The 27,427-nt window shown below is 41.8% G+C and overlaps 1 long non-coding RNA gene across 10 annotated transcripts in view; it reads right to left on the bottom strand.

Moving 5' to 3' along the window:
* The window catches only part of LOC148646023 (uncharacterized), a 95,876-nt gene that overhangs the window by 67,098 nt on the left and 1,351 nt on the right, over nucleotides 1–27,427 (bottom strand). For 6 of the 10 annotated variants that reach the window (XR_015927871.1, XR_015927874.1, XR_015927873.1 and 3 more), the window contains exons 2-3: nucleotides 5,381–5,452; nucleotides 547–601 (exon numbers count right to left, since the gene is read on the bottom strand). This is a non-coding gene — a long non-coding RNA (uncharacterized LOC148646023). Of the gene's footprint in view, nucleotides 1–546; nucleotides 602–5,380; nucleotides 5,453–8,164; nucleotides 9,725–27,013; nucleotides 27,356–27,427 lie in introns of those variants that run through there. The other 4 variants (XR_015927868.1, XR_015927867.1, XR_015927870.1 and 1 more) reach the window with 4 other exon arrangements.

Genomic DNA, 27,427 nt, shown 5'->3' with positions numbered 1-27,427 from the left:
CTGGCGAGTAACAAAAACAGTACCTTACTGGACCTCCCTGTACAGCCTTACAGCAGGAGAGACACTTCATGTTGTTTCACTGCACGCTACATAACAATATACAGCTTCAGACATTTGCAAAGGCATTCAGAATTGAGCTGCAATACATTCAAATCTAAACAAGTGGCAAGGGACTTGTATTACTTGGCAGACTGATGTATTCATCCTGCCTTTCTGATGTGACAGATCTTGTGCCACATGCGTTAGGAGGATTTTGCAAATGTGTCTTTGAGTGATGGAGCTGAGATACAGCTGGAATTGGGACTAGTTACACCAGACTATAATTAAGGAAAAAAACTATTGCCTTCTAGATGTAAAAAAGAATTTTTCCTGCCTTCTTCTCCCAAAGAAACTCAATATGTAGATCTGAGACTTTCGATCTTGCTTAGTGCAAACTTTAATAAAAAAAAAACGGATTGATCGCATTTACATAGAGCTGTTAAGGTGCGATCTACCTCTGACTCCATTATTCAGCTAGCACAAATGTCACTGTTTTAAAATACTCACAGGATTTCAGTCATATTTTACAGTATATTTTCTCCAGCAGACAATGGCTTCGCTCCTAAAACAGAAACAAAATGAAGTTTTCATTATTTTTGTAATTAATTTTTGCCATATTGGAAATATTCATAAACGTATAGAGAAAAATAATCAAAAACGTTGTCAATTGTTTGCACTGTAAGTTATTTTTAAACATATTCAGCCTTATTTTGCACATATTTCCTGATCAGCTCTTCTATAATTCTTGTAATTTGAAAAGTCCTTGGCAGTGTAAAATCTTCATGTTGCAAATAGGAGGGGACTTTTGAGAATCACGGTAAATGATTGCTCTTGTGATTAATAAACCACTTTCGTTTAGGCACTTTCAAAATGTCTTAGACGAGCTTTTACGGCTAGCAATCACACTGCGGTAATTTCAGAAATTATGCAATCAATAAATACTTCAATTAATGAAACCTTTGCAGCTTTCTGTGGCAAACACCTGTATAACTGATAGCTACAAAGTCAAGGCAAATATTTCAATACAAGGCAGGAGCAAGCTATCAAAATATGCTTCAGAAGCCAGTGTGTTGTTTTAAAACTGTTGGAAACAATACCTTGCCTAACTGATTTTAATGTGTGCAGTATAACCAGACTGGACTGACTTCCAGAAACGTCTGTGAATCCCATATTTCCTGTGTTCCCGGGATGGGCTTCGGGATTGTCGTGACCCTTACTAGGAACAAGCTGTTTTTTCAATGGGATGGAAAATGTTACCTTGCTGGACTACAATGTATCACCATCCACGTTTATGAGCCTGAATGTGCCACCTTACTTAGTCACTCATAGTGCATCGTGTTCAAATGTGCACCATGTAACTGAGCATTAAATGAACCCTGCAGCTTGTTAGACCATCCTGTTAAATACTGCACAACATTATGAGCTCATAAGATGCCATTACACATACAACAACAATTAATAACATACGCAAGCTTGCACCACTCACTTTCTCCATTCTTTTGAAAGATCAAAAAATAACTTTTCTAAAGAAGCAGGACCACAAACTAATTAATAATGACAAGTTTCAAATCATTTGCTCATGTACACATTTTGTGTTCATTGTTCTTCTCTTTGAAAAAGGTTCTCTCAAATCCTGTCTTTGCAATGGATTAAAACTCAAAACAGAACATTTTCCTTATGGAGAGAAAGTATTTCATAAACTTGAAAAAGTCTGACAAAACTCCCCCTCCAAAGGAAAAAAACGCTAACATTGCATGGTATTTGCCCTGTACATCACCTTTATACCAATGAAAATTCAGATCTTTAAACCGCAGCATGGATTACAGATGGGAACGTTTCCTATCTACTAGTTCAATGGATTACATAATCCAGTCCACTTCACTGAAAAACATTGTTTCCCCAGAAACTCTTAAGCTTGAATATTTTAATTGGGTTTGCGTCAATTTTGTTACAGGTGTTAATATTTCACATTTAAAATACTGATCACAGAAGCTTTTTAGTTAAGGAATGTTATTTAATACTAAAACAGTGAAGACTGCCGCAGCTATTTGTAGTCCACAATAACAATCCCTTGTCAAAATATAGCAGATTAATTTGTAATTATTCACACTGTCTTTACGTCATAACAAAATAACAGATGCAGGAAAAACAAACACATTTGGAACATTTTATTCTTCCAGCATCCTCTAATGCTGAGAATTCCATAGCAGCACAAGGCTCATCTTGTGCAAATGCTCAGCACCTGCTATGGTCAGTCATATGGCAAGAGGCTTCCTGTTCTTTGAGGGTGATCTTTGAAGACGTGGCCCTAAAGATAAGACTGAACAGCACTCTTATTTGTTTTTCACATGGCCTTCAGCTACAGCAGAACTAGTGCAGTCAGACAGTGATATGAGGCTACTGAGGCCAGGTGCTTTGCCTGAATACTTTGTGAGTAATAGGAAATGGGGTGGTGAGTCAGCTGCAGAAGAACTGCCACCCTTTGTGTCAGAGTGAAAACCAGCTCTTGGTCCAAAACATAACAGAGATTTTCTTGTGAAGCAGGTTTGTACAGTAGCCAGAATAAAATACCATGTCAAAAAAGCAAAGACAAGAACATACAGTCTTCCAATTTCCTTTTCACATTATTGATTCAAACCTCGGAGGCGAATACATTCAACCACAATTGACCCATTAGCCCATTTCCAGAGTGAAATCACTTATTTGAAGCACTTATGGCAGAAGCAGATATAACCAGTGAGCACTGTAGCCACGCCTAAACAAGCACATCCCACATGTATCTATCCAAGGTCATGGAATGGGCCCTTCAGAGCACAGCCAGGGTGAAGGACGGATTGCCAAAGGTTGAAGAATTTAGGGTGCATATATATTAAACCATTGCAACCACAATGCGCACTCCACATGTCACCTGTCCAACCCTGTACAGAAATCATCTACAGTATCTCTGCAAGGCACTGATCCACCCGTCATCCCATAGATACTCCAACTAACCTTGCAATGATTTCTTTCATTTTGGAGCTAATAACTACCACAAAGTTCCACACACTTTTTTCAGTGAAGGGGGGGATTAATCTACAGCTGAGGAAAGGTTGGGCAAAAGCTGAAAGTCTCTTCAGATGGGGGCTGAAAGATTTGGACACAGGGAATGTCTATGACAACTCTTAAACGTTGACATGCTCAGTTCTCTGCTGAATCTAGGTCTCTACCCTTCGAGACTGATGGTTACCCCACCGCAGACCCAAGTGATGACCTCCAGGTCCACTGCTGTCAGCTTATGGTCAAGTCAGGTTATAAGAATATTAGGATATGGACTGCAAGAAAAGACACACTGAAATGCTATATTCTTAAGAAGAATATAAGTTATGACTTTTTCACAGTAGACAAAATCACCTATTGTCACCTTTGTCACCTATTCTCCCTGAACTCCAAACCCAGCCATCAATCCATTCAAGGAGCACATGTAAGAAAAACCTCCTTTTGAACATGTAAGAGGCAGGTGTGAAAGGATTAAAGATCTTGTACAGATACCAGCAGGCACAGAATCACGCCAGCTTCAGATCCTAACTGAGCTGGAGCCTTTTTAAAACTCCCACTGGCAGCTCAGCCAAGATTACAAAAAAAGTCTCTTTTTTGGCTTCTTGTCATTTTCCGCACAAAACCATTCTTCTTCTCTTTGTGTAGAAGGTCCCTGGACATTTTAGCCGCTGTCTGAATGGCATTCGTAAGCTGATATTTCAAAGACGTTAAATACTGTATGATTGTGGCTATTCACTGAGATGAGCAGTGCTGCTGTGATCTCAGAGCGGTCTCTTTAGCCCAGCACTCTTTCTGACGCAGGATATCTCAGTTAGGGAAATGCAAATGACCAGTCAGTGTAGCTTGTGAAGCAAACATGTGAAGCTGTGGTCAGGACAGTCATATCACCAGGAAAAAACGAGTTCCTTTTATTTAGAGAACAAGAAATCAGGACAATAAGGGTTTCAGTATAGTGGTTGGAAACAGCATACTTTATATATTTGATACTCTGTTAGCCAGTGAAGCCCTTAGCGTGCAAACAAGGACCCTTCTGAACATTTACAATGGAAAGTCTGCACAGCAAGTTCACATTTCCACAAGAATCTAGTTAGATTTATTGTTTTCACTGACTAGACTATTCTGTTATGACTTCACAAACCTCAAATTTGTCTTTCTCAAATAGTGCACCTGTTCAGAGACTGTACAGTGTGGTGCAGTCCCAGGTCAACTCCAGTACTACAGTTTAACAGGAGTAGCACACTTATTTCCGTTTCGGTTTATTTTGAAAGTTCACCATACGTCGGATAGACAACGTATAGCTGTGTCCCAGGAAAAGTGCCTCCCGGTTACCGAGTGGCCAAGAAAAAAGAAAAGAAAAACAATTTTAAACATTTAATAGCTGGGCCGCGTCCCAAAGGTGAGGGGAGTGGGGCAGGTTTCTCAGAACGAGATTTAAAATAGATTTTTACGGTCATAAACCAGAAGCAGATTAAACCTTGGGGTCCGTTTCTTTTTTTGATTTTTTTTTTCTCTTGCCGCAAAATGAGAGGTGGGGCCTCTGAGGGCTGAAGCCTTGTCACATTTCCAAAGGCCACCAGCACCATCCTGACGAGAGCATCCAGTGAACACGCTGGAAGAGCTCTCAGAAAGGACAAGCTTATTGACTCCAGTGTTCCAAAACAAGTAACTGGTATAAAATCAAGTGTGGGGCCTTCACGATATTTCACCAATTATCGGAGCAAACCAGACAATGTAAGGCATAGATATTTTTTTTTCCCCTGTTCTAACAATATTTTGAAACAAGTCTCACTGAGAAGAGGCCAAGGAGACAACAAGGAAAAGGATAAAAATGAAGGAATATAATATAGTCTAACAAGACTCACGCAGTAGGTATCCCGCTGCAACATAAATGTTGAATAATGTCATCATTATACTGAAGGGGCAGGAGGGAAATGATGACATTTTCAAATGTACAAACATTTACACCGAAACTGGATAACAAGCTGGAAATATTTCAGCAGTTTGCAAACCCAAATTAGATCAAAGTAAGTCTGTAAACCTTTTCTGTGTGTTAACTCTATTTGTGTGCTCACTGTCTTTAGTTAAAAGCATTGTAAAGTACAGTAGTATACAGCCTAAGATGCAGGATCTGACCATTAGAGAAAAATGGAGCTGGTTTCTTACATTCTTGTTAGACTTCCCTGAATGACATTGAGAGCTCAGAATCTATCAATCCAAGGGAAATTAAAACAAGCCAATAGTTTGAAATTCTTATAACTCTGTAGGCTCTACAGACAGATCAGTTAATTACAAAAGCACAACCCACCATTCACTCCAGATATCTTCTGATATTGAATATCTTACAGGAAGCCTGGTTTTCCTCCATTTCCATCTTGCGCTGAAATGAGAGAGAAATAGGAAATGTAAGGCAACTGGCATCAGAACTAAAAATGATCATAATAAATCCTTGCATTGATATAGTGGATTTCACCCCCAGAGGATCCCAAAATGTTTAGCATACAGGAGAGGGCCCACTTCATCCACTCGGGAAGTACCACCGCCGCTCTTGAGCAGGGGTCTCAGTACCCTCAGGAGGAACGCAGAGTCACTGCTGGTGGAGTTGAATTAAGGGGAGGCCAGACATGTGATCTCCAGTGTGGAACTAAACCAGGTCAAATGGGTTAACACGCCGTACTCGTTAAAAGGGAAAGATCCGGCGGATATTAAGATTTCAGATTTCAGGAAGACTTTGACTGCTTTGTTTATTTGCAACAAAGGCCGGGCACGATAGCTTGCGAGACGCTTCTTGTCCTCATACACCAGAAACCTAAATGCAGTGTTAGCAATCGGCAGAACCGCGCTTCTGAACTGGCCAGACCTGTCAGCACGTGAGTGTGTCAGCGCGGAGCTTCCGAAACAACGCCCACCAGAATAGCAGGCACTGGGACCCCACACTGGCATCAGCAACTGCATCACGCTTGGGTGGAGCTCTTCAGGCAACAGCAGCATACCCAGAGCACCACCATTAAGACGAGATGGGGCGCAACACATTCTTTTTAAAATGACTAACAGAAAAAAATCACAGTTCTCATATTTTTTCCCCATGCGTGATGAAGATTTAAGATACTACTGTACCTGGCTTTTGACAATTTAGAATCTAATCTATCAGGGGGAAGTCACCAGCCTGGCTGCTCTCTGTGGCCGACCACAGACAGCTTGCTGTCATTTATTTGAAAGATAAACAATTTCAGGGATTGGTAAATAGCACAGGGTTGTTTGGCGTGGCTTTGAAGATGTTCATTTATGATTAAAAAAAACATTAGACATGATCGTTTTCAGGTTTGACGAAAGACGTTTTTTTCGTGGAAATGAAATGTTAAGAAGATAAGGCCACCACGTGTTTCTATGGTGGGTGTTTCAAACAGAGCCAATATATCACTTGCTCATATAATGACTGCTGTTCCCACCTTATTTTGCATTTCAGGCTCCACAAGGTATCACTCTGGCCACAACAAAACATGTTTTTTTTCTTTTGCATGATTCACATTTTTTAATTATCTTTACAGGTTTTTGACATTTTCACACATGCCACAAAAAAGAACAATTTGTTATGAGTTATGTTTACCCTCTTACAAACTCACTGTAGCCGCAGAATAAATGTTGCCATTCTACCTGTATCTTGTTCTTTAGTCTTTCCAAAACTTACTCCTGACAGCATGTATAGAGTTTCCCACTTTCACTGGTCATGCAAGATCACCAGGGCATTGCTCACTCTTCTTGCTCCCTTACAATAATTAATCATTTCCTTTGTTTATTTATTCCTCCCTATGCTTTGTTTCTGCACAAATGCATAAACAAAGTCAAGCCAGTGGATTTCTTCAGAATAAAACCGTGAAACACAAACCAGACAGCACAGTGGGAAACTGAGTGGAAGTGTATTTATAACTGTAACAGAGGATAAGAAGCAGTTCTTTACCCAAAGGGTTGTGGAGGTATGGAACAAGCTGCCCAGCCATGTTGTTGAAATCGATGCCCTGGCTGCTCTGAAGAAACCACTGGATGAGATTCTTAAATCAATTCGCTCATAAATATCTTAGACCTCCTGGTCTCAGACCTGGCCAAGGGAACAGTGTAATTTCCAGTCCCCACCAGAACAAACACGCAAACGCAGGTGGGAGCTGGAGAGAAGTTGTGATGACGTGGACTCAACTCTTGTCATTCACTGAATGCCGACATAACTCACATATCGTAAGGTTTACTAATTTCTCCAACTGAACAAGAGGCAAAGCATTTAAGAAGATGAGTTTTCGTAATGTTGTGTGAGATGTTCTTTAAAGCATTTACTTTACATATTTGCATTCCCAGCCTGTACCATGGCTTTGCTTGCAAAAACAACTGCTATGCTTCCACGAGTACAAAAAAATATTATTTGTTTTTTTTCTGCCCTGGCATAAACAAAAGTAGAGCACGTTTTTCTTTTAAGCTGCAGGTGACAAACCACAAAATGCAGCATTTTCACAACAGCAGATGTAAATGTAACTTTTTTTCTTACATCATAAACCAAACCTGGAGAGATTAAACACCTCTCTGACTTTGATCTCTCAAACCCAAAAGAAGAAAGTCAAACACGCTGATTGAGATGGGCTTTGTTTCGAGGAAATTAATGTGTATCCTTCTACTGCTCTAGTAAAATGCGCTTGTTGCAACCTCGTAAGCTATATATTTGTAAAACTGTCAAAGTTTGCTACTTCATCGATACTAGATATTTTTCGTTATCTAGTTCCGTTAAATACTTTTTTTAAAAATCAAAAGAGTTTGGAGTTTTACTTTAGTCAGAGACACTTTCAGATGCCTCCTGTCTCAAACCCTAGCAGGTCTCAGCCATTGATTCGCCCCTTAGGGATAAGCCAGTTGCACCCTGTGCCAAACTAAGGCATGTATTCATTATCATAAAGCTCCTTGCTCCTGGTAAGAGGTGCAGCAACCTGGAGCCTTTCTTTCTTGGACGCCATGTTCACACTAACTAGAATCATTTAGAGACATCAATTAACCTCTCTAGCAAGGAAAGTGGAGACAAATCAGAGCACCTTTACAAAATGAACACAAGTACCTGGCAGAACATGCAAACTCCACACAGAAGGTCTCCCAGTCCACACAGAAACTCAGGATCCACCAGGTGTGAGGCAGCTGTGCTGACTGCTGTTCCACTGCACTGCCTGTACTGTACAGAATTAATGTAATTCATGTAACATACATGTCTTATAATCACAGATTTCCTTTTTTTCATAATTTAAAGTAATGGTCTGCTCATGAGGGGGAAAAGACAGGGTTTTTCACACCACAAGACGATCTTTGGGGAGAAATACAAAAGCCTTCTGTTCACGCCACAGTGCACTGCAGGCCGTTTTACAGAGATGACTGAAAGAGTTCCCAAAGAAGAATTTCTCCTGTTTGAGATCCATTACCTTATTTCATGGAAGCCCTCTGGCAAGAGCTGCTGCTGCAGCTCGCCCTTCTGTGATAACTCAAGAGGGAACCGAGACATTTAGACAAGAAAAAAGGGAACATCTACATGTGAATCAGCCAAACACACTCGAATTGAGTCAGCATACACTCATGCATTAAGCACCTGCAGTCTGGGTCTCTGCACAACAAACAGCCAGGCTTGAGCTTGACCAGACGGGCTCCCGGTCACGTGAGCCCAGCCCCCTCGTCCCAGACTGATCCCTGGAGCTCCCTCTCTCATCCCCCAAGGAGCTGTCCCTCAGTCAGGTTTTTAGGAAGGACGGATAAATCCTCTCACGATTTTGCCGCTCGGGTTTCCTTTGGGCTTTTAGAAGCAGAAGGTTTGTAGGCAGAAAACGAAACAAACAGGCAGAGGACAAGCTTAAAACACAAGTCTCCGTGTAAAAGTGGTCTTGTCGTGCAAGTGAAAGGAGATTTTCACTCCTAAAATAAACTGCAAGTGGGTGTAAACAAAATATAATTGTGCAGGCCCAAGATGAATAAAGTAGCCTAAGCAGGGGTGCATGTAAGCCGAGTGTCCCATGATAAAATTCACTGAGCTGGTGCACCCCAGTTTACAGCTCTTCTTTGTTCACAATGGAGTCAATACAGAGGAGACCGTAATTATGAACACTGTTTCTGGAATGCAGACATAATTGTTTTCTTAATACATACGACGAGATAAGGGAGAATGATTCTTTTCTGTGAATTTTTTTTTATCCTTTCAACGGCCCATTGAGAAGACAGGCTGCTCTTTTTGATAGGTCCCCATCCCAGCTGAAGTTAAGGATCTTTTCGCAAAATACACCAACTGTGGGAAGGCATGAGCTCACGACGTGAAACCCAAATGTCTCCAGCACTTAAGAGCAAATTCCTAGAAATCAAAAAGGATTTGAGTGAAAGAACAGATGTCAAAACATTTTCTTCCCTTGTATTGAAAACAACAACATTAGGGAAAACATGTATTTTGGCCAACAATACAAATAAGTGAGCTTTACCATACTTCTGCCCAGTACTTTTAAAATTCCCTTCTTACTGTTGATGCCTGTACTTCAGGTACTGGTGTGGCTATGAAGAGCACTGGGATCTGTTCTTGCCTTGACGTGAGTTGTCTGTGGTACAGTATGTCTGGAGCTGTTCACTCATAACCCGATTGTTCCCCCATCTGCAAGCAACAACAGCACGTTTTCCCAATTAAGGTTCATCTTCACTCATGCGCATTGATATCTGCTGCGCTGTGATTTGAACAGTTTCCCCACGACCCGTCTGAATCTTGGTGACCTTCTAAGAAACGCGACTGTCTTGAACTCTAGGAAACGTGTTAAACTTCAGAGACTCTTTGAACAGCTGTCCCTCAGTGTACAGTCACAGTCTGAGAGGGGGGAAAAGGCTGAATGTGAACAAAAGAGCCTGCGCCTTTGTTTCGTACGCTAACAAACAGCGTCCAAGATGCTTTGCTGCACGGTGACGGTAGGGATTTAAAGACAACAGGCCTCCGGAGAAGTCTATCAGCTGGTTATTTCAGGAACTTGCTTGGCAAAAATCAAGAAAACCCAAACTCTTTCACCAGCACCTGCGCTTTTCTTGTTAAATTTGGAAACTACAATCCGCCCAGTGTCTGGGAAGCTATGAAAGGAAACCACAAGAGGCCTGGGTGCATTTCTGAGTCACTGCGCCCGCCCGGCACTCAATCACATTCAAGCGCCACTATCCATCCAGCCACCTGCTGAGGTGCTGGTCCGCCACCTCTTGGTGTGGCGCCCCCCAGAAACCCCCCTCCACCCCCCCACAGACATATGACTGCTCCCACCATTACAATTCATTGTCAGGCCTGCACCTCTCCCGTCTTTCTCTGAGTAAAGACAAACCCCCACTTTCAGCTCAACCCCCATCCCCACAAGGGTCACAACAAGCGAATGTGCACGAGGTATGTCTCCTGCGTGTGAGCTGGAGTGCCAGCAAGCATTGAGGTCTCTATAAAGCTCTCATTATTGCAGCTGTTCTTACAAATCTACAAAAAGTCACACCCGAAACAGAAAAACAAGTGTCACGTATCACTGTTAGTACAGCTGGAGGGTCTAGAAGGACTCCCCCCCTCCCACCTCCTTGTAAGAAAGAGAGTTTAAGCACAGAAATTGGATGTGTGCAAAAGAAAGCAAATAATGTATTAGTGTATTCATAGCTATACAATGAAGAGAAATGCAAAAATAGCAGTTTATGTTCACTTTTGACCCACAAAAGTTTACAATATTGTGAAAAGATGTTGCCTTGGACACCAGTATCACTCACATAGTGATAGTGCTGACTATGCCTGACTCACTGTGTAAGAAAAAGCAATGTGTGAGCAAGGAGGTTCAAAAGGTTTTTGAAAACTGTTTTTCCTTAAAAGTATAAATATAACTTTAAAACAACAATTAACAACCCTTCATGTCCTAAAAACAGGGCCTTAAAATTGCTTCTGTTAACAAAATATTCATTCTGCGTTGAATTTTAAGCAGTCACTGAAAATCACCCAATCACTTGGTCACTTCTAGCAAACATGAAATGCAGTTTCACAGAGACACAGGACATAAAACCTTCATATTTCCAAAATGAGTCACGATAGGAGTTTGCAAGGCTTGTGAGAAACCGCTTGTTTGGTATGTAGTTGACCTTAAACGACCTGCTAACCTTGAACATAGTGTAATAAGATAGTGGAATGTCCCATAAACTGACTGTCCCAGACTGATGAAACAGAACCTTTTTAGTCTTGAACAGAGAAAACAATGAGAGGGGCTAATCTGAGTGTTTGAAAATCAGTCCAATGGACATCATCAGAATGAACAGGGAAACACAGACCAGAGGGCACGACTAGAAACTACATGGAAGAGCATCTAAATTGGAGAATAGGAAGCATATTTCACATCAGGTGGGAACAAGCTGTCCATCCTTGCTGATACTCTGGCTTCATACCAGAAGAAGGATGAGCTCCCTGAATCAATTAGCTACTAGCAAACAAGTGAGCTAAACAGATTTCTTATTTGCAACCTTCTTATGAATTATGTTCAAATCATGTAGTCATTGCAAAACAGAAATATGCCAAAGGAAATCTGGTGTAATTATCAAGTAGCTGTAATAAATGTCTAACTGTAAAACTACTAATAAAACTGACATTCAGGTGATGCCTGAAGTGAGAGGTGATGTATTTAATTGTAAGATTTCTTCTGAAACACTAAGGGATATTAAAATAAAGAATATGCTTAAACACCACTATTTACACATTTTCACCAACAGTACAAACATTCTCTTAGAGTGTGTACAAGCACAAAAGAAAAGCACTGTTACTTTTTGGGAATCATGGGCTCTGGTACATTACTGTTGTACCCTTGATCAAAGCCCTTTCCTCAGTTTTCTCCTGTAAGTCTCCTGCTGCACAGAAGGTCTGCTCTCTAGGGCTTCATTGTAGATAGCAGTATGTTTCTCAAGTGGCTCATCTAGTTCAATAAAGGATTAAATTGATCCTCCAAACAAAGAAGCCTGCTACGAGTATTACTGTTTGCTTGCCTTCCAGTTACAATTAACATCCAACACAACTGCAAATTACAACCCCAGTGTCCAAAGTCTCTTTGTCCAACAGGTCTTCTACCTGGTGGAGACCAGCCACAATGCAGCTGGCTTGTGGTTTGCTAGAAGTATATACTGTACGTCATCTGGCTTGACAACCTACTTTACTTGCAAGAACAAACAGAAACACATACATATAAGTGGAAGGTCATGCACAAAAACTAAGTGAAAGGATATTTTTAAAAGGTTTTTAAAATGCAAAGAGGCCCCAGACCAGTTTTTGTCGTAGAAAACTGTAACCTTGCTGCACATCTGTGGTCAAGAACAAGGTTTCTGCACGAGTAAAACTACATGTGATCTAAGAATATCTCCGTCTCCACCCAATGTTGAAAGAGAGGTTGTTTTGCTAGAGATAGAGACCTGTAAGCGAACACTGTTGTGTCTGGAGATTTGATAGTTTCCTGGGAGTCTTCACTGAGCAGAAGCAGCTGGGGGTCTCTGTCACACCAGACAGTTCCGGGAGTCCATGAGTCACTCATTTCCCAAACTGCGCCATTACAGAACACTCCCAGAACAGTGCACCTGTGACACAAAGAGCTGGTCTACATTCTGAGGGCAAAGTAACAGTGAATGAGTTGGTATGGTAAGTTTAAAGAGGAATACGAAGTATTAACCCATAACCACTTCCAAATTTTCTTCTTCTACACTTCTTTATTCCGCATACAGTTGATATAGCTGGGAGAGAACTGATTTTAGGAAAGAAAGTCACATTAGGAAACATTAGGCCAGACAAGTGTACATATAAAAGTCAACCGCTCTCCTAAACCAACTAGTTATGTTCTGCAAAGTATAAATCACCTAGTTATGAATGGCAGCAAAGATCACAAGCCCAATCAAACAGGAATACAGAAGAAGAGAGAAGGCAACTGTTGAGGCTCACAGTTGTCAGCTCAACAAAAACGTTGGGAATTGTTGCCATCTATTGGCACAAGTACGAATTGCAGCCTTTTTGTCACATACAGTGCAATTCCAAAGACCAGATTCTGAACAGTTTAAATGCTATGCCAGAAGAAAAACAATTCAGAGAGCACCCTGCTACTGTTACATTCATAAGGCTTTTTGAAATTTTAAGAATAACACATAGCGTTCAAACAACAGCAAGAAAGCCTGCAATAAAACCAATTTCTCTACAATTCACAAAATATAATACTTCAATCATGACAACTAATTAAATGGTCATGGAACAGTTCTGATGCACGGTCCCAGACACTGGGCCATCCAGATTCCCAACCCTGTTCAGGTCCCAGAACCGAGAGACACTATATAGAAAGTCTACAGCCCCTTGGATCTTTTCACATGTTATTGTGTTACAGCATAGAACCATGATGTATTTAAGTGAGAATGTTTACCACTCATCAACACAAAGTACCCTATGTCAAATTAAAAAAAAAGATCCAGACATTCTACTAAATTAATTAAAAATTGAAAACAGAAAATAACTGAATGCATAAGTATTCATCCCCTTGCTTTGACACACCTACATTACCTCTGAAGTGAACAACTCTCTTGTCCAAGTCACATAACTACTTGACTGGAGTCCGCCTGTGTGCAGCTGAGGTGTTTCACATGATTTCAGAATGAATACACCTGAGCCTGGGAGCTTCCCCACTTAGTGCATTTCCAAGGAAACACTACCCCATGAAGACCAAGGAACATTCCAAGCAGATCCGAGACAAGTTTCTTGAAAAATACCAGTCAGGGCAAGGATATAAAAATTTTCCAAGGCATTGAATATACCTCGAAGCACAGTGAAGGCCATCATTAAAAGGCTGAGAAAATAGGGAACAACTGTGAATCTGCCCAGAACTGGCTGTCCTCCAAAACTGAGTGTCTGTGCAAGAGGAGCCATAGTAAGGGAGGCCACCAAGAGGCCCATGAAGATTCTAGGATCTGATGAGTCCAAAATTGAACTTTATGTTTGGTGCAAACCTAAAACAGCCCATCACACTGAGAGCACCATCCCTACAGTGAAGCATGGTGGTGGCAGCATCCTGCTTTGGGGATGCTGCTCTGCGGCAGGGACTGGAAAACCCATAAAGATAGAAGGAAACATGGATGGAGCTCAGTACGGAAAATACCTGGAGGAAAATGTACTGCAATCCGCAAGAGCACTGGGACTTGGAAGACGATTCAACTCCCAAAAGGATAATGGCCCGAAAGATACAGCAAAAGCCACACTGGAGTGGCTTACAACCAAAAAGGTTAATGTCCAGGAGTGGCCCAGTCTAAGCCCAGACCTCGACGCAATTAAGCATCTGTGGAAGGACTTAAAAATTGCTGCTCACAAACAGTCCCCATTCAACCTGATGGAGCTTCAGCCATTTTGCCAAGAAGAATGGGCACAAATTCTTATTATCTGTTTTTTAATTTAGTAAAATGTCTGGATTTTTTTTACTTTGGCATTATAGAGTACTTTGTGTTGATGAGTGGCAACAATTCTCAGTTTAATCCATCATGGTTCCATGCTGTAACACAATATCATGTGAAAAAGTCCAAGGGGGGTGTAGACTTTCTATAGGCACTGTACCTCCCTGTCACAGACATCAACAAGTGTGTAGAACTACATGATGACCAAATACTGAACACAGAGTTGAGACGGTATTAACAAGGCTCCCCTGGTTGTGAATCTAAGTGAGGTCTGCTGTTTGATCAAGTCTCTTCCAATACATCAGCTGTAAGCATTCAGATTGCCTACCTTGTGTGGAGACTGAAAAGGAACTGGCTTTTCACACCCTGGACATTGAAATTAAATGGACACAAGGGATAATAAGGAACACTTCTTACAATTCTACACAAAATCCAGACAGCAAAAAGTAAGCCGGCAGATTCAGCTGCAGCTCACAGTTTTCAGAGGTTAAGACGTGACCTCAGAATTACATGCTTACTGACCGCCTGTTAAGACCTTACTTGGCACACAAATGATTACAATGACACTCACTGTTGTCAAAGTGGGAAGTGGTCCTGTGTGGAATTGTCCATTTTAGATGTACAGTTCTACTCTGTACAGCCGACAGCCTCAAAATAATGGGTTTTGCAGGAACATTAAGCACCACTCTTGTTAGTCCACTAGATGGCAGTGTAACACCTAGTTATAAGACCTGGTTATAAGTTATAGGACTCCCAAAGATCAACAGGGTCTTAGCAATTGAAGCAAATATTTTGGCTGTTTGTATTGTAGACCCAGGTGGTGTTATATATACATTTCAAGTGGTGAGTTATGTCAATATGCATTGTCTGCAAAGAAACAAGTTTATATAAGTCTTTCTTTAGAAGTCGCAACTTCATCAAATATCAAATTGACTAGATAACACGTAAGGATCTTCCAGTTAGAGAAAGAGAGCAGTTTTGGTTGGAATAAAAGCCAGCCCCTCTCCTCCAAGACCCCTCCCACAGCTAAACACAACACCACTGCTTGTAAACACAGTTCTGCCGTGCTTAACGTCTGAGAGGGGTGCTGTACTATTAGACAGCCCACTCTCAAGTCAATTACATCTAATAGACAGGGTGTAATTTAGTGTAATGGAGCAGCAGATGAAACCAAATTGTAATGCTGGTGTAAACCCAGGGCAGGAATAGAGCATGAGCTTATTTCTGATGGTGAAATACCTAGAAAAATAATTTAGTGAAATAATTTTACAGTAATTGTAAGTAAATGTATTGTACTACCTTCACTCACACATTTCTGCAAAGCTTTAGGCAACTACAGAGATGCACTGCTGAATCATACAGGAATAATTCTCAAAGACCTTAAGCAGACTTCAGGTCAAATCAATTTTGTTTCCATTTCATCTTATTTCTCCATCTTTTAGGTCTTCTCTTTGAAAAAGCAGATTTCATTCATTTATGACAGGAAATCAAGATGACTGGAATAGAACAAAGTTGAGTTTAGAGCTCGACGTCGCAAAACAAAACCCCAAGCGAGATATTTACAGTGCCCAGTGAATGCACACTATTATCAGGCAAAAAAGGGGTGCACCTTTGCAGGGATTGAACAATTCTTGCCCTTAATTCTGTTACATATGGGATCGCAGAATAAGTCAGACCGCCTCTCCCCCGTACTCCAAATACTCCGAGATTCTTTTGTGAGTGTAGTTAAGATTTTGGCCTTCACTCATGAAGTTTTTCCATCTGCAGCTTCACCACAAGAGTCAAGTATCCCAGGTGGTGACCCTTCTGTTTGCATTTTTCTGAACGAATTTCCTGTAGAAGACACAGCACTTCATCCAGGCCAGATGGGAGATAATAAAAGTGATTGCTTAACCACATCCTGAAATTCTTTCCACAGTATCCAAAACAGCTATTTTTCCTCACAGACACATTTGCTGCTCTGCTGAGACAACTATCCCAAAGAGGAGTGTAGAGACAGGTCATGTCTGATTGCCAATAACTCCTATTTAATCTATAGGTTTTCCTTTTCTCAATGATGAACATCTACCCAAGGCTTATGCAATAAACCTAACGCACATTTATCTATTTAAGTATAAGTATTTAAGCTCACTGCACAAAAGGACAGAGTTCTGAGATCATCTTCCACGAAAAGCACTTGATAAAATAAAGATTATTATAGTAAAGATTTTGCTATCTGGTCCTGTATTCACCTAAAGACCACTGTATCACTGACTGGTCTACAGGATCCTATGACACACAGTGCCTTGCAGATAAATTCACCTCTTCCAAAATGCTCTGTTTTGTTGAACCCTAAACAATGTAAAATATACACGTTTTTCAAAGCAACTATTTTTAAACAAAACCTGAAGGCTGAAGCTGAACATTTTTCATGGGTAAAAAGTTCTATATGTCAGCAAACGTTAATGAAAAATCCAAAACTAAAACACATCGATAGGAAAAGTCTTCAGCCTCCTGTGTCAGTGCTTGGTGGAAGCTCTGTATGAAAAGGCTTGACCAGGGAGAAGTTGAGGTGAAAGGGGATCATAAGAGAATGGTTACAAATAGGAGTACCTTACTTGGCAATGAAGCAGCTGTTTCTTGATCTCTTAGTATCGGCTACTGTGAACGGACTATGGAATGGGAGATTTACAGAGCGGGGAATAGCAGCAGGAATGCTCGACTCAAACACCAAACCCTGATCTTAGGGGTCATGCAGGGGCCTACACTCCAGAGACTGCTCACCTGAATTTTGGTCCAGTGCAACCACCTTCCCCTACACTGAGGGGCCCAGACGGCCAGGTGCTGCCAGGGCTAGGAGGAGGTGCTCATCCATCCAGCCTGTAATTCGGCAGCGTCTGCCTGAGGCCCTGCAGGGCAAAACAGTCCTGCTTTCTGAAGATCTGGAGGCTCGAAAAGCTATTTTTGCTGTTGCGAGATTAATAACAGGCAATGATAGACTGCAACAGACAAATGGATTGACTCTGTATGTCAAAACATAACTTACCCTTGTTCTCCAAGTTCCGCTTATCAACTACCCTTTAATGACAACATAGAGGAACATAGGAGCGGTTCTGAACAGGAGGACCTCATCTGGTTTTTCAGTATCTAGTATCAAGGATGCAGCTGTTTCTTGATTTCATGGTATCAGCATCGACAGCTTGTTTCATATTCTACATCTCTCCCCCTGCTTGCCAGGCACCTTCTCATTTCAGTTGATAAACTCATCCTTTGTTCAACCAGATGAGTCGAGTGGGAATAAATACACATTTCAATTTTTCCTTCATCTATTCCAATTGCAAACGGCAAATGAAATGCAAGTTCCTAATATCCCGACAGCAACTGGTGACAATAACAGACACAACAGTGCGCTGGGCTAGAGCTAGAAAACCGAGGGCGCCTCTCCGATAAGACGACTGCAAGGAGAGACAGGTATGTTCTTCTCTGCATTGTCAGCAGATGGCGCTAAGCCCATTTAAGAACCGTGGAAAACGCTTTTTAGAAAGCTTGCACTCATCTATGTGGCAACTGCTGTGCCAAGATGTAACAGAGATTAATTGCACATCCAGATAAACATGACATGATCTGGAAAAAAAAACCCATCCAAAAACAAAATACCTTACATTCAGTATGAAACTTGAACGACTGTCCCAAACTATCGCCATGCTACCTTAGGCAGGAGAAAACGGCCCCAGAGGCTTCCGATTGCTTCAGCGAGCAGCTGTGAGCTGACTGTGACCAGAGGCTACCAAGGGGACACCACAGACCTGGCCATCAGGCTCGACATACACAAAGGGCTCCCTCAGATCCCAAGGTGCCGGCGAACTTGCGGAGTCACTGGAGAGAGAAATGCCAGCCTTTCTTGCCACCCCTGGCTGTGTTGTCAACACTGGGGGCTCCACGGCACGGAAGATCAAGCAGATGACAGGAGAGGTGATCGATTTGTCTTCATCTGCGTGGCCCTGTAGGACTGGTGGAAAGCCGAGAAGTGTTGAGTGCCAGTAGACAAGATAGGGAGTGTACAAACAGGAAATCGTCTGGCTATTCCAAATCTGAAGAATTAAAAACACAAGCTTGATGAGGAAGAATAAGTATGACCATTGTCTGCACTGCTCTGACTGTACTAGCAGTGGTGTGTACTGACGGTAGTACACCATAGTGGCGTACTAACCACCACGCAGAATGTGTGGTTTTCTTAGATCTTTCAAAGATGATGCTAGATTACACTGTTCCAGAAAAAGCCACAGACAGGCAGATGGGCAAGGTATGCAACAAACCCCATAGACTTCATAACCTATCTACAGTTCTTGTAGGTGTGTGAGCGTGTTATACAAGCTTTTGCATTACAATAGTCCCATGAATAGTTCCCAGAACTATCAAAATATACAGAATAGCCTCTCTAAGGTGTCCAATAGCTAAGCTTCAATGCCCTGCTTGTTAAAGCATGAGAATCTAGGCAATTCTCCCTCGTCATTCTACCCCATTAGTGTGCATTACAAGTGAAGAGCACCCAATAATTTATACTGATCAAGGGAACAACCTGCATACTGGCTTCTAATTTTCCAGGGGGAAGCATTTCTGTCACATTGTTCACAAAACAGCAGGAAAGCCTTTTTAGTTTGTTGTTATGTAGTATGTTAGGAATTTTGCCAGCCCGATTATAACCCTCACCCCCCCCCCCCCACCTCCATTTCTTATATTATACAATGATTTTCAAACCAATCTCTGCTCAATTCTTGCAGACTCACTAACTGCTGGGCCTTCTTTGCACTCTTCCAATTTCATGCAAACTGGAGCTCTCTGGCCAGTCTTTACTAATGAGTTAACACAGCAGGCGGTATCATCCAAGATCAGAACAGCTGTATTTGTTCACCTACTGTAGCAATGAAAAAAGCCAAACAGCTATCTTGTGAGGCTATGCAATTCCAGTACAAAGAAAGTGTACATGATTACAAACCAATGCAATTTTCTCAACTTCAAGGTTTTAATGCCACTAGAGATGAGAAGAGGAGGAAACAAAAGGCTATTTTTACTAAATCCTTAGCAGTCCTTTCAACCATCAGTAGAGATCTAATGAGCAGAAACGTGGACTGGAAGCTGAAGTACAGAACAAGACAAGAAGGGAACAAGAGAGAACTACAGACCTCACACATCTTCAGGGAGCTGGTGACATTTTTAGCTGGTTTCATGAACTTGCAGAAAGCAAGCATGTGTGAACATGATCCTTTGTGATTAGAGAACCTATTAAGTTACAGTGCTACGTTAGCCAGAATGCTACAGAAAGCATCAGATGCTAGAATGTGCAGCACTGCTAAAGGGGACAGAAAGAAAGAACAAGAATACCATTACCTTAACAATCAAACCACATATTTTGCATTTTTATGTACTTGATTTGTTTATTGTCTGAATGAAAGGGCACCCGTTTCAGTTACCTCTTTAAGGACTGACAGTTCTGTCAATCTCACCTCAATAAGTCTGCAAGTCCCTGCATAAATCTGTGGTGCACCTACTAAATATAGCTGAACCACAATAAGTCATACAAGATTTAACAGATGAATAATGCACAATTTTGTTCTTTGCTACACACCCTGTTCTTCCCCAGTGTCTTTGTATTTTTTAGACACAACCTTGCAGAACCCAAATATTGTGACACACAATGTAAAACAAAAGAAGCTTCTTTTAGCTTTTTGTAGTGTCTACTATATAGTACCCTCCATAAGTAGTGGGACAATTATATCAAAATTGCTATTTTTGCAGTATTGCAACAATTGGCTTATTCGTTACATTTTTCCTTTTGAATTTATTGTGCAGAGAAGAGCTGAAAATGTTTAGTGTGGAATTTAGCCTTAAAAACAGTCATAAGGCCTAAACCAAACTGAAAACTAGAGACCTGTCTATGAAAGAAATGAAGAATTCTATCAGAAACCAGCCATAGCAAAACCACCAATCTGGATATCTTGAGAAGGAAACCACTGGGGTACTTAGCCATTGGCAATGGCTAGACAGGTAGAGGAAAACAACTGCAGTTGATGATAGAAAATTATCAGAGCTTTGAAGAAAAACTCAAAAACAACTGTTGCTGTAATCATCAACAAACTTCCACAGTGCAGGGATGTAGGTATCACAATCTACTCTGCAGTATCTTTTTCCTTATTTATACCTGCCCAGTGTGTTATAGCCCTGTACTACACAGGGAGACCAAGAAACTTAATGCACTCCCTTGTCACATTCAGCTATGTCAGCTGTTCTTCCTCAGAAACTCTCCAGGCAGGATAGTGTGGACTGCAGGAGGAGGTGGACCCTGGCAAGCCCCTGAGGTCAGGAACCAGCCCGGCTCCTGTCAGCCCAGCCCCACAAGGGCCAGCTCCAGATCCCCTGAGGGGGCTCGACCAGTGAAGAACACACATGTCCCCAGGATTTCCCATGTGGTGACAAGGTGGGTGTTGGGAAGCTTGGGCTCTCGTTGCAAGACTGTGACTTGTCTGAGGGGACCTGATAAAAGTATCCAACATTCAGCAGATGTCTTCAAGATGAACAGCGAAACATGAACAGGAGGACAAGTGGAAACCATGTGGAAGTGCATTTAAAATCAAGATCAGGAGGCACATCTTCATGCAAAGGGTTGTGAAGGTACAGAACAAGCTACTTGGCCATGTGGTTGAAGCCAGTACTTTGGCTTCTCTGAAGAAATGGCTAGATGAGACCCTGAATCACTCAACTACTAACTACAAAATGGGCTAAATGACTGCTACTCATCTGTAACCTACGTTTTCATGTTCAGTTTTGGGGTGCAGCTCAGGGTATAGGGACTCTAATGTGACTGGTTAGGCACCTACCTGCAGGCTTGCTGTAAAGTCAGCCATGGACGTGGCACCCCTAAAACTGGCAATTCCCTCTCCTGTGAAGTGCTGTCGGGCACGCAGTGCAAGACCCTCAGGTGTGTCAGAGGAGCATGTCTGCAGGTCCTCATTTCCTCTGTGCAGTAAAGGGGCCACAGCCATAGAGCTGAATCTTAAAGAACTGGCAGCTCTAAACTGTGGAGCTGAGTGAATGAAACAAACTGTTGATTCCAAAGTTGTTTAGGCTCACAACATCTAGACCTTCAACCTCATGGTTGACCCAGGTTTACAGCTAACGTCAATCAGGCTTAATGCGCAATACCAGTGATTCAAAGATGGGACTAGTGTTAAGCGTTTTTTTAAAAAGCATGACACTTGTGACTTAAGAAAAACAAAAGACCTAAGTGAAAGGAAGTCTAGAACAGTGAAATAAGGCACAGTGAACACACATCAGATAATTCCCTAGTCTCTCATTATTTCATTACTTCACTTCTGAGTGAAAGACATTAAATCAACAAGGTTTGTATGAACCAAGACCCTAAAATGTCGTCAGATATATTATCAAATTTCCACCATTCATTCCTACGGTCAGGTATTTGTACAGCTTTCACAGAAACCTTTCATTTTTCAAAATACAGTGAACACAGCTCCCTCAGAGCACGCTGCTCTTGGGCAGCTTTGTGTTACTTCTGTAGTGAATCATCGTGCTTCCCAGATGAGTCGTAACTTCATATTTAAAACCACTCTTTTACATGCCAGGCTATCTGCCATAAACCTTATTTTCCCTGGGAGGATCTACTCTAGTTAGTTTACACTGGGGAGCAGGTATCTGCCCCCTGGAAAAGGAAGAGCAGAGAAACATCTTCTATAACTTCATTGTGTAACCGTTATCCTCATAGACCTGAGACACTGAAGTGCAGAATGATTCATCGGGCTCCCTACCTCACATTATAAAAAAGCATACTGGTACACGCTTCAGATTAAACCACAGACCTGTTGCAGCCTCGAAATCATTTTAGAAGGAAGTGATTTTAGCTCAGAAGTCGGGTACGCAGGAGCAGGGAGCAGAAAAAAACATTTATTTAGGATGGCATGAAATGCAGCATCGAAGCGCACACTCTTTTGAGGTTTACAAATTTCCATTCGAATTTCTCGTTTCGAGATTTTTAGTACCAGCGTGCTTTTGCCTCTAGCGAACTAACAGCGTCTTAACTGGTAGAAGTCACTACTACTGACATAACAACTCATTCTGCTTTCCAAATGAGTTGGAAAACCGTAAAAATATTCAAAAACATATCAGGCCGCATTGTAACGGCCAATTTGCATTTGCTATTTTAAAACCTAGCAAATTTTTTTTTATGAATGCAGGTTTCAGGCCGACCGCTTCCTGTTCTTTATGAAGAAGTTGTAGTTCAATAGCAGGATTTACTGGAAGCTGCTGATAGGAGCATCAAAAGGTTCATAATAAAATGCACTACAACATGCAGCAGAATGGTAGCGCACCACATAAAAGCTGTTTGTGTTTCACAAGTGTTTTCTACATTGTTTTCAGTAATGTAAAAAATAATACATACTTATGCTGTGGTGAGCTATGCTGTACTTTATTCTCTTAATCAAAATCAAAGAAAAACAATTTCTCTGCCACTGAAAGCCTAACTTTGTGGAAATTTAGCATAATGATTTTCATTTAAAGAGTAAAATTCAGGCACAGGGCAAAGAGGAACATTTTTACAGCAAAATCTCACCTTTTTTATTTTAACGCTTTCTGTGCAAAATAAGAGCCTAAGGTAACTCTTAGAACAAGTACTGTACAATTCTGTTACTCATGTGTATAGTTAAATCTGGCATATTTAACCTGAAAGGAATGATTCGATTTCTCCAGTTAATCATAAAACAGTCAAAAAGGGTTCTGTCCGCTTTAGGGTCACCAATCACTTACATGTTTTGTCTACAGAAGGGCTCTTTTTTTTTTCCAGCTCCCAAATGCACTCTTCTCAGATATCACACGTCCATCCCCCAAAACACCAAAGTCTGATGACGTGCGTAAAGGATTTCTTTTGTACCTCATGCCACAACGCTAGCCAGTCCATTGACAAAAACGTGCAGCCAGCCCTGTGCAATAAAGAAACGTCAATTGGATGTCAAAAGACAGGTGGAGATGTGCTCAGACAACAGTGGGGAGGCAGGTGTTTGCAGGCAGGGCTCTCTGTAGTCCAGCCCAGCTGCAGATCTGCACTGGTAGTCTAGTAGAAGCTACCAGAATTTCAATTTAAAACCACCAAATCCATGCATTCTAAACTAGAGGACCTCAATCATACAGGATGTATCAGTATTGCTACAGTACATTACTGTAGTGCTGCGATCATGTTTCATACGAGTACCATGTCTGGCTGCTGTACTGCACATGTTCTTTCACAATAAGCCACAATATTGCAGGACTTTTTTTACATTTTCGTCGCCCTCTTTATGGGTGGTATGTTTTATACTTTCTGAGTTTATAAAAAAAGTCTCAAATTCAAGATTTCCGACAGCAGTCTTAATTTTGATATTTTAGAAACGCATTTACAAGAAACAGAAAAAAAAAAACAGCTATAGTAACGCCGCCCCAAACACCTTTAATCAAAGGTCACATCGCAGTTCTTAGAGGCATCAAACACAGCAGTGGAAAGCACCCCCATGTTCACAGAATCAGTCATGAACAGAACCTGAGTGTTCGAATGGGGCACACTGCATGAATGAAATTGTGTCAATGGGGAATCCCAGAAAACACAACTTGAAAAAAAAAGCTTACAAAGACTAAGCAGAAAAAAAAACAGATTAAGCATAAAGACTGAAATAAAACAGCAGTCACAAACAAAAGGAGGTCGCTCTATCTAGCCCAAATGAATGGGTAATGCTATAATGGCTGTATCCTAGCAGCTCTGAAGAAGCAGGCTCCCTATGGGGAACCAGGTGAGCAGAAATCAGTCATGCATGCCATGAAAGCAGTGTGCAAGTAGCTGATGTTGTAAAAGGGGGAATTTTTGTAAAAAGGAGAAGAGTTCCCATCCAAATCCAGTTGTCCAAAACCTCTTACTTGTAATACGGGTGTGAAAGACTGACATCTGTATACAGCATTGAACTAATGAAGGATTACAAATGAGGAGGCCACTGGGCTCCTCTAACTTGTTCGGTAGTTAACAGCTGATCTATCTGAGGGTTTTATCCAGCCGTTTCATATGAAAAAGAGAATCGGCTTGAACATGAATGGGCAGCTTGTTTCAGACTCCCACAATCCTCTGTGTTGATAGCAACTGTACTTGATCCCCTACAAGGACAGGTTTTAAATTATTATTCCTCAGCAGTAATTTGGAAAGATCAATGATCTTGTTAAAGTTAAGCAACACTGTGTCAGGCTTTGTTTCATCATTTTTATTTTCCTGGGGGAAAAAAACATTTAATGCAAAATAAGGCAAAGAAGCCTTAAGTGCCACACAAAGCAGACAGGTTTTGCCATTATTTTGTATTCTAGAGGGATTTGTTCATCATCAGTACTATGTTTTATTAGGGGGAACATACTGGACACTGTACTCCACAATACCACCATTATCCAAGCTTGGATTCAAGATTTATGACCAGAGAACAGCATCACACAAGACACAGAGATTCACAAGAACAAATTAAAGTCTGCAGCTGCTTAAATTATACGAAACTTCCCCTGATCACTTCCTTCCTCTTAGATACAAGAAGTAAGTTTTGAAATCACGCTTTTAATGCAACAGTGTGTCACCATGGTCAACAACCATGATGGCCAGAGAATGAATGAGGTATTAAGACATCTTGCAAGGAGAACAGCAGTACACCAGATTCAGTGTTGCAAGTGACTGCAAAGAAAGAATACACCTCTTTAGTCTAGAGTACAGTAATTGCAGCAAAATGCAGGTGAAGTAGACCTTTGAATGCCAGGCCAAACACTTTTCCTGTCCACAACATCCATACTCTTTCACTTCTATTGGAAAGGGTAGTTATACTGCTGCTTCAGCTACTTCAGTGTGTGCATGACGCGGTACAGTACGTTTCAGAATTCATTCTGTAAAGCCAGCTCTCGATAACAGGCCAAATACAGCGAGTGCTGAACTCCACGGGTCCTGGGGGTTACCTGACATCCACTGGGACATTTCCAAAGCTCTTAGCCTCAGAGAAAAACATGCATGAATGTTCACCCAGCAACAGCCTGCTGCAGATCTAATCAAAGAAAAAAAAATGTTTAATCTGCATTGAGAAATTAGCGGTTTATTTGGATTTTTAAAAGGGGAACAAGCGATCTACTGCTGCACACTTTGTAAGAGCTGTTTCCAAAGGGGCAGCAACTGTGCATGTGTCCATATAGGTCGGCACTATCCCGGTCACTTCACACGGCCTGGTCTGCAGGGCAGAACAGCAAGAAGGGCGCCACTCCTCAAACCTCCAACACAGCATGGGAGTGATACTGCAAACATGTGGAAAAGGGTTTTGCGGTCAGACAGGACAAGACTGAAATATTTTTGTCTAAATTCCAACACCACGTCTGGCACAAACCCAGAACAATGCATCACCCAGTAAACTCCATTCAAGCAGACAACCAAAAGCTTGACAGTATTAAGTTATAGTCCAGCTTCTCATCAGGAAGGAAGGGACTGGGAAGCTTGTCTAGACTGAGGGGAAAACGGATGGAGCAAAACATGGGAAAACCCACTTCAGTCTGCTAGAGAAAACAACTGGTACCAAAATTCCTAAGCAACCTGTCAGAGCCTGAGCAGGTTTGGACAAAACTTTTAATTCAACAAAATGGAACACGTTAGGAAAGGGTATATATGTGTATAAGGCATTGTAAATATACAGTAGTATTTAATTGTTTTTATATTGATATAGAAGCAATGTAGACCATATACCATCACCATCAATTTTCAATTCTGCATGTTTTTAGAATGGATCAGGACAGACCTGCAGGATCTGGATGTACCACAAGTCATCTCACCTCGCCTGAACCTAAATATAGACACTGAATCAAGCGGTGCTAATCGCGACGCATCAAAAACGGCGCAGTTAATTTTGCATACTGCATGTTGCATTTAAGCTGTGAGTCAACCAGCTTCAGGAGCACAGGCTTAAGAGTCCTGTACCGCAATATAACAAGCTGGGTCACTTTGACTTGTAGTCTTTCACACCTGCAGCGGAATCTGATAAAAGCTGCTGTACTCACGTACACTTTTAAGTGTAAATGTATGCGAACCTTGTACAGGCAGGCCGGGTGCTGCCCGCTTACATTTTAAAGTCATACCGGTAGTGTGAATCTGTAACAGCAGAAAATCAGAAGTTTGGAGCCGGATTTCTTAACAGTAAGCTTGCCCCCGTCTTCTTGCGTCGCCTCCAGAAACCTTCATCTTACAATTTACAACACGTGTTTCAAGCCCGCACGAAGCAGCGCCTCAGATTCAGTCAAATTGGGTACCGCGACGGGACCTTCTTGATTCCCGTTCACGTACCTTTTTGGCCGTCTTGCGCTCTTACTCCTATGGCTGAAGGTACTTGTTTTGAGCAGCACTAAAGCGATATCTCAACGCACGCCGTTTCGGTACTACAAAACACGTTCTTCTCACTACACGCACCCATGAAGCTGCAGAGAAAGGCGGGGCCCCCGACCCCCAGACGCGCTCTCCTCCCTCTCCCAGCAGGAGCGAGGAGCCCGGGGCCATGCAGAGGTGGCCGAAGTGGAAAGAAATAATTGCCTGTTCCGCCGAGAACCAGCCCTTCATCTCGCCGTCGGAGCGAGTTGCAACCCCCTGCTTTCGTTTTAAAAGTCGAGGCAAGGGATTTTATAAAGAAAAAGAGGGGCGGAGCGGGCGGGTGAGGAGCTGAGGCGCTGCGTAATTGAGGCCTCCGCGTTTAAAACAGAAGACGCAAGGCTTTGCACTGGCGTTTGACGCGGCCGTAAGAGCAGCCGGCGCACTTGCGAAGCGGCTTCATGCTCGGCGTGTATAATCGTCAAACCGCAGTGCACTTACTGCAGCTTCTCCCTAGAT

The sequence above is a fragment of the Lepisosteus platostomus genome, chromosome 17 (assembly GCF_059453375.1).
Source record: "Lepisosteus platostomus isolate fLepPlt1 chromosome 17, fLepPlt1.hap1, whole genome shotgun sequence".
Classification (NCBI taxonomy): domain Eukaryota; kingdom Metazoa; phylum Chordata; class Actinopteri; order Semionotiformes; family Lepisosteidae; genus Lepisosteus; species Lepisosteus platostomus.
Note: the sequence above shows the minus strand (reverse complement) of the source record. Positions and strands in the feature narration are given on the sequence as shown.